Genomic DNA, 14217 nt, shown 5'->3' on the forward strand with positions numbered 1-14217 from the left:
ATGATTTTTTTTTCACGCCTGGGCGTTATAAACGTCTGTGAAGCAATTGGGGGTTCAAAGTGCTTACCACACATCTAGATAAGTTCCTTTGTGGGGGTCTAGTTTCCAAAATGAGGTCACTTTTAGGCGGTTTACACTGTTTAGGCACATCAGGGGATCGCCAAACGCGACATGACGTCCGATGTCAATTCCAGGCAATTTTAGTTTGAAAAAGTCAAATGGTGCTCCTTTCCATCCGAGCCCTGCCGTGCACCCAAACAGTGATCTCCGCCCATATGGGGTACCAGCGAACTCAGAACAAATTGCACAACAGCGTTTGGGGTCCAATTTCTCCTGTTACCCTTGGGAAAATAAAAAATTGGGGACTAAATTATCATGTTTGTGGAAAAAATATGATTTTTTTTTCACGCCTGGGCGTTATAAACGTCTGTGAAGCAATTGGGGGTTCAAAGTGCTTACCACGCATCTATATAAGCTCCTTTGTGGGGGTCTAGTTTCCAAAATGAGGTCACTTTTAGGCGGTTTACACTGTTTAGGCACATCAGGGGATCACCAAACGCGACATGACGTCCGATGTCAATTCCAGGCAATTTTAGTTTGAAAAAGTCAAACGGTGCTCTTTCCCTTCCAAGCCCTGCCATGCACCCAAACAGTGGTCCCCCCACATATGGGGTATCAGCATTCTCAGGACAAATTGGACAACAACTTTTGGGATTCAATGTCTCCTGTTACCCTTGGGAAAATGGAAAATTGGGGACTAAACGATCATGTTTGAGGAAAAATATATATATTTTTTTTCATGCCCGGGCGTTATAAACTTCTGTGAAGTACTTGGGGATTCAAAGTGCTCACCACACATCTAGATAAGTTCCTTAGAGGGGTCTAGTTTCCAAAATGGGGTTACTTGTGGGGGGTTTCCACTGTTTAGGCACATCAGGGGCTCGCCAAATGTGACATGGCGTCCGATGTCAATTCTAGCCAATTTTAGCTTGAAAAAGTCAAATGGTGCTCCTTTCCATCCGAGCCCTGCCGTGCACCTAAACAGTGATCTCCGCCCATATGGGGTACCAGCGAACTCAGAACAAATTGCACAACAGCGTTTGGGGTCCAATTTCTCCTGTTACCCTTGGGAAAATAAAAAATTGGGGACTAAATTATCATGTTTGTGGAAAAAATATGATTATTTTTTCTCGCCTGGGCGTTATAAACGTCTGTGAAGCAATTGGGGGTTCAAAGTGCTTACCATGCATCTAGATAAGTTCCTTTGTGGGGGTCTAGTTTCCAAAATGAGGTCACTTTTAGGCGGTTTACACTGTTTAGGCACATCAGGGGATCGCCAAACACGACATGACGTCCGATGTCAATTCCAGGCAATTTTAGTTTGAAAAAGTCAAACGGAGCTCTTTCCCTTCCAAGCCCTGCCGTGCACCCAAACAGTGGTCCCCCCACATATGGGGTATCAGCATTCTCAGGACAAATTGGACAACAACTTTTGGGATTCAATGTCTCCTGTTACCCTTGGGAAAATAGAAAATTGGGGACTGAACGATCATGTTTGAGGAAAAAATATGATTTTTTTTCACGCCTGGGCGTTATAAACTTCTGTGAAGCAATTGGGGGTTCAAAGTGCATGCCACAAATCTAGATAAGTTCCTTAGGGGGTCAATTCCAGCCAATTTTAGATTGAAAAAGTCAAAAGGTGCTCCTTCCCTTCCGAGCCCTGCCATGCACACAAACAGTAGTCCCTCCACATATGGGGTATCAACGTACTCAGGACAAATTGGACAAGAACTTTTGGGGTCCAATTTCTCATTTTACTCTTGGGAAAATAAAAAAATTCTTGTCAAAAAATCATTTTTGTGACTAAAAAGTTAAATGTTCATTTTTTCCTTCCACTTTGCTTCTGCTACTATGAAACACCTGAAGGGTTAATAAACTTCTTGAATGTGGTTTTTATCATCTTTAGGAGTGAAGTTTTTTGAATGGTGTCATTTTTTGGTATTTTCTGCCATATTGACCCCTCAAAGTGACTTCAAATGTGAAGTGATCCCTTAAAAAAAATGGTTTTGTGAATTTTGTTGTAAAAATGAGAAATCACTGGTCAACTTTTAGCTCCCTAACATAAAAAAATGTTGCTTCCAAAATCGTGCTGATGCAAAGTAGCCATGTGGGAAATGTTATTTTTTAACTATTTGTGCGACATATTTCTCTGTTTTATGGGCATAAAAATTAAAAGTTTGAAAATTGCAAAATTTTCAAAATTTTCGGCATATTTCCGTTTTTTGATAAATAAACGAAAGTCATATCAAAGAAATTTTACCACTAACATGAAGTACAATATGTCACAAAAAAATATTCTCAGAATCGCCAAGATTTGTTGAAGCATTCCAGAATTATTACCTCATAAAGGGACAGTGGCCAGAGTTGTAAAAATTGGCCTGTCATTAACATGCAAACCACCCTTGTGGGTAAAGTATAAACTACACTAACTATGTTATCCGAGCATTGTGGTGTTTGTGACATGGTCAAACACATACTGTTTAATTTATGAAGGAGGGACTCTGAAACTCACAAAGTCTATGTGGACAATGCAAGAACTGCCAAAATTTAGGGACTCAGAGGGACTCTGATGCACCCTGTATTAGACATAAAGGAGGGCCTCATACACATTATGTGAAGAAAATTAGGTAGTGGGACTCCTAGACTTATAAAGCATATGAACTAAGTGCAAGGGCTGCCAAAAATTAGAAAGAGAGACTGCAATACAGCTTGGAATACACGTAGAGAAGGGCCTCAGAAAACATTTTTTTTCCCCATTTTTAATGAGCAGGACTCTTAGACTGGTAGAGCCTATGCATTAAATGCAAGGGCTGAAAAACTTTATCCCCTGGGGGTATACATATATATTTATATATGTGGTGCCCCTGAGGGTTCAGTCGCCACAGAGGTACTGCACCTCCTTCTGAGGTGTGGTACCCCACCATCCAGGTAAGGTGGAGACACCTGACCACACTCCAACACCTGCACCCCACACCACAAAGTAGTGTAGCAAAGCACCTTCGGCGGCTCCCTGCTTGGAGTGTAGCATAGCACCCCTTGGTGGCTCCCTGCTTGGAACATGAAACGTGCTGGGAGGTGGGTGGAGTTTAGAAAGGAAGCTTGATTCTCCATTGGAAAGAAGGATTAGCACGGATCGTAAGGAGAATAAGAGAACAAGGACCAGGGTTAGAGGAGAACCCTTTTCAAGTTCTAAGCACAAGGCCGGGGCCCGGTCCCCGAGGTTGTATGGATACTAATGGTCCTGCAGCAGACACCGGAGGAATAGAAGTAGTGACCACTTTATTCCCACACAAGACTTGGGGGCACAACAGCAACATAATAGTGAGCCGGGACTTAGTAGCAAGGAGTCCCTGAAGCAGGCTACAGCTGTCTGCCGTACAAGTAGAGTTCATAGGAACATATGACAGGAGGAACTCCAGTGTAACTCAGTACTAGGAGTACTTCATTCAAAGGCGCTATAAGAGGAGACGTTCAGAAAAGGCACATATGTTGGCGGAGTGTTGGAAAGGAGTACTTCATCTTGCCTGGAAGTTGGCTGAGCTCCAGACCCGGAGGACATGGCACGGATGCGGGCACCTGTACCTGCAACAGACTGTGAGTAAAGCTTTGGAACTACATGTCCTGGTGTCCTCCACTTATTCCTGCGCCAACCTGCCCAGCACTGCTACATCCCTTGCGCCTGACACTACACCATCTACGTGTCACTTCACCTACACTGCCCTGGGACTCCAGCCCTGTCTGTGGAGGGCTATAACATCATTGCTGCACCACACCATCTGTTCCAAAGGATCTGTCCACAGCGTCGGCTTACATCTCTATTGCCAAACACCACAGGTGGCGTCACGAATCACTTATAAACTTTCATCACCATAAGCACACTGCAACAACTCCATTTACAATGGGCGCCCAGGGCCACGGGCCGGGTCCCAGCTGCTGTGACATCTCCCATTGAAGCTCATCGGGCCCGGTACCGAGTACCCCACAGCCCTGGGAGGGCGACCCAACTATATATATATATATATACATATATATATATATATACGGTAATAGAATTGTGGAGGGACGCCTCATACACATCCTGTAAAAATTATGAAGAAGGGAATCTTACACACACTTGAACTATTACGAGCAAGGGCCACATGATGACTGTCTAAAAATTTCAAGCGAGGGCAGCATGATGACCCTGTAAAAATTTGGACTGAGGGCCACATGATGACTCTCTAAACATTTGGAGAGAGGGCTGCATGATGACTGTCACGGTTTCATAACTGACTGTGGCATAGAAACGCTGTAAGTGACAGCTCAGTCGCCCTATGGAATCTGGAGTGTGCTGGACTGTTGGTTGTGTGAGTGACAGTCCAGTCATCCAATCTGATCCTGGGGCATGGTGGACTGTCAGCATTTTGATTGACAGCTCTACTGCTCTATCTGGTTTAGTAAGCGGACGTTTCCTCAGGTGCCTCCCATTTTTAATATTATGCAAGATGTCACGGAGTGACTGGCCCAATGTGCCACGACCCAACGGTTGGTGAGTCACCAAACAACACAGCAACAGAACGCCGATGGAATAGGGGAGAGGGCCTGACAATAGGGAATCAGGGACAGTCATCTCCTGAGCTCCAATCTCAGCCTGTCTCTGATCTCTCCCTATGCAGGTCCTTCCCCTGCTGACGTCAAGATACCTCGTCCCTAAACTGTCACCTTAAACTTCCCTTGCTAGTGCACTGACCAGCATAGGAAGCTAGCCTAGCCACTAATGATAAGAAACACAGGGGGAGGGGAACAGACACAGAAGGGACGAGGTAACAAAGATACAGCAATTACCACTGCAAACCTCCACACCCCAGATATTACCAGCAACAGGACTCTTAACACCAAACGTGTTAGACACCAGAGAGCTGCTCCTGTTAGGTTGGTCTCCAGAAAGGACCTGTATCACCAACAGTCAGCTGATGCTTTAGGTGACCTTTTAAAGTATGTGGGAGTGGTCACCAAACAACAGCAAACCCAGCAGCAACGCAATTACACCAGAAGGCCAGCGGGGGAAAAAACTGACATTAACCCCCAATAGCCTGAAATGAAGAAAGTTTTAAACTGAGAGGAATCAGAGCTGCTACAAATCCAAACATGGATTGTGACAAAGGTATCTAACTGGCTAGATGTTAGTACTTATTGTCAGTTGTAGCTTTGCCTAAACTGGATGTGTATGCTCTGCTCTGTGTCACTTTTAGTTCCTCCACACTGCCTGCCATTATCAGCTGTAATCACCACACTATCCATCCTTATCCATCCTTATCAAACAAGGCTGTCCTTGCAATGAATAAGGATTGAATTCCAAAACGTGTTTGCTAGATTTGCACATTTTTTCTTACCCATGCACACTGGTGCGACTTTTTAAAATTTTCAGACTTCCAATCTATTCTATTCAGCACACTGGATTTTCTTCTATTTTCCACCAATGGCTGTCCTCTTCATGTTAACCCCTGTCCTTATTGTCCCTTCATTTCACCTTGTCCCCTCTCCAAATCCATTCTGTGCCCTCTTGGTGCCCACCATTCTGCCGTCTTCAAACTGTGAAGATGGCTTTAAGGTGCAATGATACACTGCGCTGCTGTAGGTATAATTCAAGGAAATTTATTGGTGCCTACGCGTTTCCTGAGCTGTCCCAGCTCACTTCATCAGGGCATCAGCTCTTCAAACTGTGGAGGAGTTGTGCTGATGGGGTCAATAAAATGAGTGGCAGTAGTGCAGTTGGGGGGAATAAAATGAGAGCTGTGCAGATGGGGGAATAAAATGAGCATCTGTGCAGGAGAGGACATTAAAATGAGGGGCTATGCGGGGGGGGCATGAAATGTGGGACTGTGCAGGGGGCATGAAATGAGGGGTTCTGTGGGGGTCATGAAATGAGAGGCAGTGTGGGGGGGTCATGAAATGAGGGACTGCGAGTTTGAGCCATAAAATGAGGGGATGTGAGTTTGAGTCATGAAATGAGGGGCTGTGCAAAGGAGTGGAATAAAATGAGGGGCAGTGGGGGGGGCATAAAATGAAGGGCTTTGTGGGGGACATGAAATGAAAGGCAGTTCAGGGGGGTCATGAGATGAGGACCTGCGTGTTTGGGCCATGAAATGAGGGGCTGTGCATTTGGACCAAGAAATGAGGGGCTGTGCATTTGGACCAAGAAATGAGGGGCTTTGCAGGGGACATAAAATAAACAGAGGGGCAGTGCAGTTTGGGGAATAAACTGAAGAACTGTGCAGATAAATGGAATTGAGAAGCTGTACTGATGGGGGAAATAAGCTGAGGGGCTATGCAGAGGGAAATAAAATATAGGGCTGTGCAGATGGGTGGATAAACTGAAGGGTTGTGCAGAGGGAGGAATAAAATGAGGGGCATTACAGCAGGCATAAAATGAAGGGCTGTGCAAGGGGGCATGAAGTGAGAGGCTATGCGGGGGACTTGAAATGAAGGGCTGTGCGGGGCCATAAAATGAGAGGATGTGCATTTGGGAAATGAAATGAGGGTCTGTGTAGGGGGATAGTAAAGTACATGAGGAGCTTTGGTGATCATACTATATATGGGGCTGTGTAGGTCATTACTGAGGGCTGTGGTGAACATACTGGTTATAGAAGAATATTATATTGTTTGGGATGCTTTTTGTGAGCCATAATACTGTATTGCTTTGGATATCATACTATTTATGGGGATCTTTAGTGAACATCATATTTTATATGTGGAGTTGTGGTGGTGAACATACTATATATGGGGGCTGTGGTGGTGACCATATCATATATTGGTGGCTTGTTGTGGATAGCATACCATATGGGCAGCTCTGATGACCATCCCCCATCGGCACAGCCCCTCGTTTTATTCTCCCATCTGCTGCACAGTAAGAATTTTTTAAAAAAAGAGCTTTTACTAAGCTATTCCCAGCTCCTGTCCACTGTCTCCACTTGTGTGAACGTTGGATGTTACGCCATCAATAATGTCACTTCATCGTGCCATCCAACGTCCCCTGTATGTGCCTTCTCTAACAAGGCGTGTGGGGTCTGGCACACGCCCCCCTGCAGCAAACTATACCTGCACCTAAGCATACAGAAGCTGCAGTTAATTCAATGGCCGGGAATTAATAACCATCTCCTCTCTTCACACAGGTATAACTTTGCTTGCTGTCTATCATTTGCTACTTATCACCTGCAACATTTTTAAGTGGTATAACTATGCTTGCTGTCTGTCATCTGCTGCTTATTATCCTGCAACATTTTTCAATGGTATAACTCTGCTTGCTGTCTATCATCTGCTGCTTATCATCCTGCAACATTTTTTAATGGTATATAACAGTGCCTGCTGAATCTTTGCTATAATTCATTTGTTGCATTGTACTCAATACTCACTGCTGTATATCCATGGTGGGGGTCACTGTAGATGTTATCTGGTGAAAGGTGTTATAACATAGAGATGTAGCCAGGCCCAGTGTTTTTGATCATCTATCCACCCCTCGTGTGTTGGCCAGCTGCTAATTTATCCCAAACCAGCTCCCACAAACCCTCTCACCTGATCCTCTACTCAGTCCTATAAATTTAGCAGCATTCTAAGGGGTGCACATGTACCCCTGCACCAAAGTATACCTGCAGCTAAGTATACAGAAGCTGCAGGAAATTCAAAGGCACTTAGTTACAGCAGGAGTCAGGACCCCACACCATGTGTCCGTCTCTTTTGGGTATGTTTACCGAGTAAGCACTTCTTATTACTTGGCCCTAGCTTTTCTATTAACCTATCTTACTCTTTCACCATGTTTACATATGCCCTTACAGTGTTTGCTCTACTAATCCTCACTCTCCTTCACTATCCCCAAACTCCAATACCCTCTAACCAAATATTCATCTCCCCTTCCTTCTTACCTCCTCACCTGACCTCCTCTGCTTACTTGTTCCTCAACCTCAGATCTCGCCTAATAAAGCATGAAACAAGCCGGCCACTCTCCTTCTCGAACCTGCTCTCCCTCTCTCTGCTTCTCCTCACTGCTGGTGACATATATCCCAATCCTGGACCCTCACAGCTAATACCTCCCATTATTTGCCCCTTCTACCGCTCCCTATCTAATATGAACTATCGCAATCTCTCCAACATAAAACCCGTGCCCTTGACACCCACCCTCTGCTCTCTCTCTCTTGAGCACTCTGGATTGCCCACTCCATCTGCATGACCACTTTATCTCTCGCAAGCTTGCCTTCCTTGGCCTCACAGAAACATGGCTGACACCCTCAGATAATGCCTCTCCTGCTGCGCTGTGTTATGGTGGCTCCCACTTCAACCACACTCCTCGCCCCGGCAATAGACATGGTGGAGGAGTGGGTCTTCTCCTTTCTACTAACTGCACCTTTACCCCAATCCCTCCTATACCCTCCCTTATCCTCCCCTCTTTTGAAGTCCATTCTGCCCACATCTACTCTTCCTCCAACCTCAAAGAGGCCATCATATACTGACCTCTGGGCCCGGCCACTGCCTTTATTGACCAATTCTCTACCTGACTTCTTCACTCTCTTTCCACTGACATTCCCACTATCATCATGGGTGACTTCAACATCCTTACTGATACCATTCAGTCAACAGCCACCACACTTCTGTCCCTTACTTCATCTTTTGGACTTACACAGTGGTCCTCCTCAGTCGCCCACACAGACTGACATACACTCCCTGACAGAAGTTATGTCGCTTATCCATGTTATGTAAATATAAGCTTATAACCTGACGTCAAATTCATCCATTGGTTGTATAAATTATTCTTTTGAAAGCTTAAACCCTCCAAAATGTGGTTTAGGTTAAGAAAATAATTTGGCATCAATGCAGAAATATTGATAATTTAATGGACATAGAATGGTTAGATTTTGGCAAGACAAAAGTTTTGTCACCTGGTCATATAATGCACACAATCCTAGTTTACATCCTCACCTGTGCTCAGTAAATGATCGTTTAATTAGTGGGTGTGTATAAAAAGAAACCCAGCACCCAAGACCTTCACTTGAGCTGCAACTTGAGCTCTGACAACATGCCAAAAATCCACCTTGCGACCAAAGCCTGGATTATCAAGAGGCTGAAGACCAGATCTACTGCAGAGGTGGCTGGCACCTTTATTGTGTCTCAGCGTCAAGTACAAAGAATTAAAAAAAGATTTGAAGAGACTGGAGATGTGCTTGACAAGCCCAGGTCCGGCAGACCCCGCAAGACAACTGCTCAGGAGGAACATTTGTTGGTTAGAAAATCCAAAGCAAGCCCCTCTTCCACTGCAGCAGAGCTCCAACAGGCATGGTCACCTCAAGTCCCTGTGTCAACTAGAACAGTTTGTAGGATTCTTTCTCGAAATGGCCTCCATGGTTGAATCAGTGCCCAGAAGCCAGCACTAAATAAAAGGCAAATTAAAAACCGTGTGGCATTTGAAAAGTCCCACAGCCTGCGAAACAGATGGACGCTGGAAAAGTGGCAGAAGGTGGATTTCTCTGATGAATCTTCAGTAGAATTACACCACAGCTGCCGCAAATACTGCAGGAGACCTACTGGAGCCTGTATGGATCCAAAATACACCCAGAAAACAGTTAAATTTGGTGGTGGAAAGATAATGTCTGGGGTTACATTCAGTATGAAGGTGTGCGAAACACCTGCAAGGTGGAAGGCAATATCAATAGCCTAAAATATCAAGAAGTATTAGCTACCTCTTATATTCCAAATCATAAAAGGGGTCAAATTCTTCAGCAGGATGGTGCTCCATCTCATGCATCCATCTCTATCACAAAGTTCCTCAAGAAAAAAATGATCAAGGTGCTCAAGGACTGGCCAGCCCAATCACCAGACATGAACATCATTGAGCATGTTTGGGGAAGAATGAAAGAGGTAGCTTGGAAGACAAAACCAAAGAATCTAGCTGAACTCTGGGAGGCATGTAAGGCTGCATTCTTTGCTATTCCAGATGACTTCATTAATAAATTGTATGAATCATTGTTGAACCGCATGGATGCAGTCCTTCAAGCTCATGGAAGTCACACAAAATATTAAATATGGCTCTAATAGCACCACAACTTCATTCACCAATGGTATGCAACATATATTTGTATTTTAAGTTAATTATTTGTTTGAATATCACATTACTTTCTGTGGGTGACAAAACTTTTGTCTTGCCAAAATCTAACCATTCTGTGTCCATTAAATGATCAATATTTCTGCATTGATGCCAATTTATTTTCTTAACCTAAACCACATTTCGGAGGGTTTCAGCTTTCAGAAGAATAATTTATACAACCAATGGATGAATTTAACGTCAGGTTATAAGCTTTTATTTACATAACATGGATAAGCGACATAACTTCTGTCAGGGACTGTACATTAGACCTGATCTTCACCTGTCTCTGCACTCTATTTAACTTCACAACCTTCCCTTTGTCATCCCTGTCCTCCTGACCTGTCACCCATGTCCAGCAACTGCACATCACTGCTGAAACCTCACACACCTAGACACCCACATGCTCTCTGACTCTACCACTGGCATCCATATCCTCACTCCATGACACAGACTGTGCCACTGCTTTCTACAATGCCACTCTCGCATCACCTATTGACACAATTGCCCCTCTCTTTCCTGGCATATCAATAGACAACCCTGGCACAATAACATCACTAAAAAGTTCCAGCAAATGTTAAGGGTTGCAGAGCGATGTTGGAAGTAAACAAATTCACAAGATGATTTCACCGCATTCAAACAGGCAACACTCTCTTTCAAGTCAGCCCTCATCTCTGCTAAACAGACCTACTTCACAACCCTCTTATTTTCCCTATCCTACAACCCCAGTTATTCAAAACTTTTAACTTCCTCCTCCGCCTGCCACTGCCCCCTCCAACCTCCCTCATCTCTGCTGAAGACTTTGCCACACACTTCATAAATAAGATGGAACAAACAAGGCAAGTGTTTATTGTTCAACCACCACAACCCCTTTGTATACAAGACCAATGCCCTTCCCCAATAACCTCCCTCTCCAACATCACTGAAGGGGAGCTTGTCTGCTCACCAAATCATACCTCATCACTTATGCACTCGACCCATCCCATCCCAACTCCTAACCAACCTCACCACCACACTTATACCATCCCTAACCCACCTCTTCAACCTATCACTAACTTCTGGCAACTTCCTTTCTGCTTTCAAACATGCCAAAATCACGCCTATAATTAAAAATCCAACCCTCGATCCAACCGCTTTGTCCAGCTATCGCCCAATATCACTGCTCCTATTCGCTTCCAAACTCCTGGAGCAGCACTTCCACGCTGAACTTACCTTCCACCTCTCATTTAACTTGCTGTTTGACAAGCTACAATCTGGTTTCTGTCCCCATCATTTCACTGAGACTGCCCTCACCAAAATTACTAGCGACCTACTTACAGTCAAATATAATGGACAATACTCTATAAACTTCCTTCTAGACCTGTTATCTGCTTTCGACACAGTTGACCACTGCCTTCTACCCCAGATCCTCTCCTCCTTTGGCATCAAAGACCTCGCCCTATCCTGGATCAACTCATACCTTTCCAACCGCACATTCAGCGTCTTCCTCTCCCACACTACCTCCTCATCCCAGCCTCTCTCTGTTGGAGTCCCCCAAGGCTCTGATTTACGACCCCTACTTTTCTCTATCTATACACTTGGCCTGGGACAACTCATAAAGTCCCATGGATTCCAATACCAACTTTATGCTGATGACACTTAGATCTACCTCTCTGGCCCAGACGTCACCTCTCTGCTATCCAGAATCCCAGAGTGTCAATCAGCCATATCCTCCTTCTTCTCCTCTTGCTTCCTCAAACTCAATGTGGACAAATCTGAACTCATCATCTCTCCTCCATCTCACAGATCTTCCTTACCTGATCTATCTCAATTAATAATATCACGCTTTCCCCCGTACCGGAAGTCTGGTGCCTCGGAGTAACCCTTGATTCTTCCCTATATTTCAAACCGCACATCCAAGCTCTTTCCACCTCCTATCACCTCCACCTCAAAAATATTTCCAGAATCCGTCTCTTCCTCAACCCTCAATCTACTAAAATGCTTGTGTATGCCCTAATTATCTCCAGCCTCGACTACTGCAACGTCCTTTTCTGTGGCTTCCCTGCTAACACTCTCGCACCTCTCCAATCCATCCTTAACTCTGCTGCCCAACTAATTCATCTCTCTCTTTGCTTCTCCTCTGCTTCTCCCCTCTGCAAATCTCTTCACTGGCTCCAATTCCCTCTGCGTATCCAGTTCAATCAATCAATCAATCAATCAAATTTATTATCGCCAAGTACATATTACATATATACAAGGAATTCTTTGTGGCAAAGAGGCAACATAATATATAACAACAGATACAACAAGTAACATCTAACAAGACAGATACAGTATATAGTCTACACATGACGATTTAATTGTTGAACAGAGAGTGGATAGAAGCTGTTCATATGGCGGTTGGTACTGCATTTGGGGACTCTGAAGCGACGTCCTGAAGGGAGTAGTTGGAATGAGGAGTGTCCCGGGTGAGAGGGATCGGATGAAATTTTCAATGCGTGGGATCGAATACTCTTATCATAAAGATCCTGGATTTTAGGCAGGGGGGAGCCTATAATTCTCTCTGCTGTTCTGAAAGTCCTTTGTAAGCGGAGTTTGTCATGCGCAGTGGCTCCCCCATACCAGACTATCAGAGAGGAACAAATCACAGATCTGATGACAGCATTAAAGAATAAGATCAGCAGATTCTTAGAGTTGCTACTTTGTTCAGGTAATGTACACTGATCACATTTATATATTATTTGATTCTTACTGGATTGGTTGCCTTCACCCTTGCTGTTGTTACTACTTCATGGACGTCACACTAGGTAATTCTGGCTGTTAGTCTCCTGTCACACTTGTGAGCATTTGACCCTTGTCATCAATCATGAATTTAACTTCTTTATAGCATTGGCAGCAATGGTCCTTTGTGTCCCTATTTTGTTGGTAATGATTTTATAGTTACAAAGCACGTTGTATTTGTTCCTTGCCTCACCATTTCAATAAAGCAATTTTATTATGACCATTGGTTGTTTCTTGGATTTGTCCTCCCCCTTGTGCTATGTGTAATTTTACAACCGGTCTATTACAGTCCTTGTGAGTACATTTTGGCAGTATGTTATTTATTAGTATTGTTATGAGTGCCGGAAGACACTAAAAAAAATAAATAAATTAGGTGCCTTCGCCACTCGGGGTCCACTGTGCGGTGGATGGCAAAACCGCTGCTGAGAGAGGCAGAGCAGCACAGGGTTCCTACTCACCCAAGTGCAAACAGGCAATCTCTGTTAAAAGACACAGAGCTGCACAGGTAAATAATGGAAAATGTAGTAACGCTGAGTCTGTTAACCGCACAGAGTCTCAGCGGCACACGAACGGTAGCCAGTAACAGGAGTAGTTAAAATGTCACTACAACCGAGCGGACTTACCGTAGAAGAATGTGTGCTCGGCGTCGCAACTGCGCACGCCTGAAAAGACTGCAACCGCAATATCACAAGCGCGATGCAGGACGCTTAGCTGCTGAAATAGATGAAGCTTGAGCGCGCTGACGCTAGCGCTGCTACTGGCTGACCCAATCAATCACACACTCGTAATGACCAAGGAAGGGGATATTTATTGAGTCAGTAACCAGTCCAAGCATCCATCATCAAACACACAGCAGCAAGTACAGTGGGGCAAAAAAGTATTTAGTCAGTCAGCAATAGTGCAAGTTCCACCTCTTAAAAAGATGAGAGGCGTCTGTAATTTACATCATAGGTAGACCTCAACTATGGGAGACAAACTGAGAAAAAAAAATCCAGAAAATCACATTGTCTGTTTTTTTTTCATTTTATTTGCATATTATGGTGGAAAATAAGTATTTGGTCAGAAACAAGCAATCAAGATTTTTGGCTCTCACAGACCTGTAACTTCTTCTTTAAGAGTCTCCTCTTTCCTCCACTCATTACCTGTAGTAATGGCACCTGTTTAAACTTGTTATCAGTATAAAAAGACACCTGTGCACACCCTCAAACAGTCTGACTCCAAACTCCACTATGGTGAAGACCAAAGAGCTGTCAAAGGACACCAGAAACAAAATTGTAGCCCTGCACCAG

Source organism: Dendrobates tinctorius, unplaced genomic scaffold, assembly GCF_039654945.1.
Source record: "Dendrobates tinctorius isolate UK_male_01 unplaced genomic scaffold, ASM3965494v1 ptg000036l, whole genome shotgun sequence".
Lineage (NCBI taxonomy): Eukaryota > Metazoa > Chordata > Amphibia > Anura > Dendrobatidae > Dendrobates > Dendrobates tinctorius.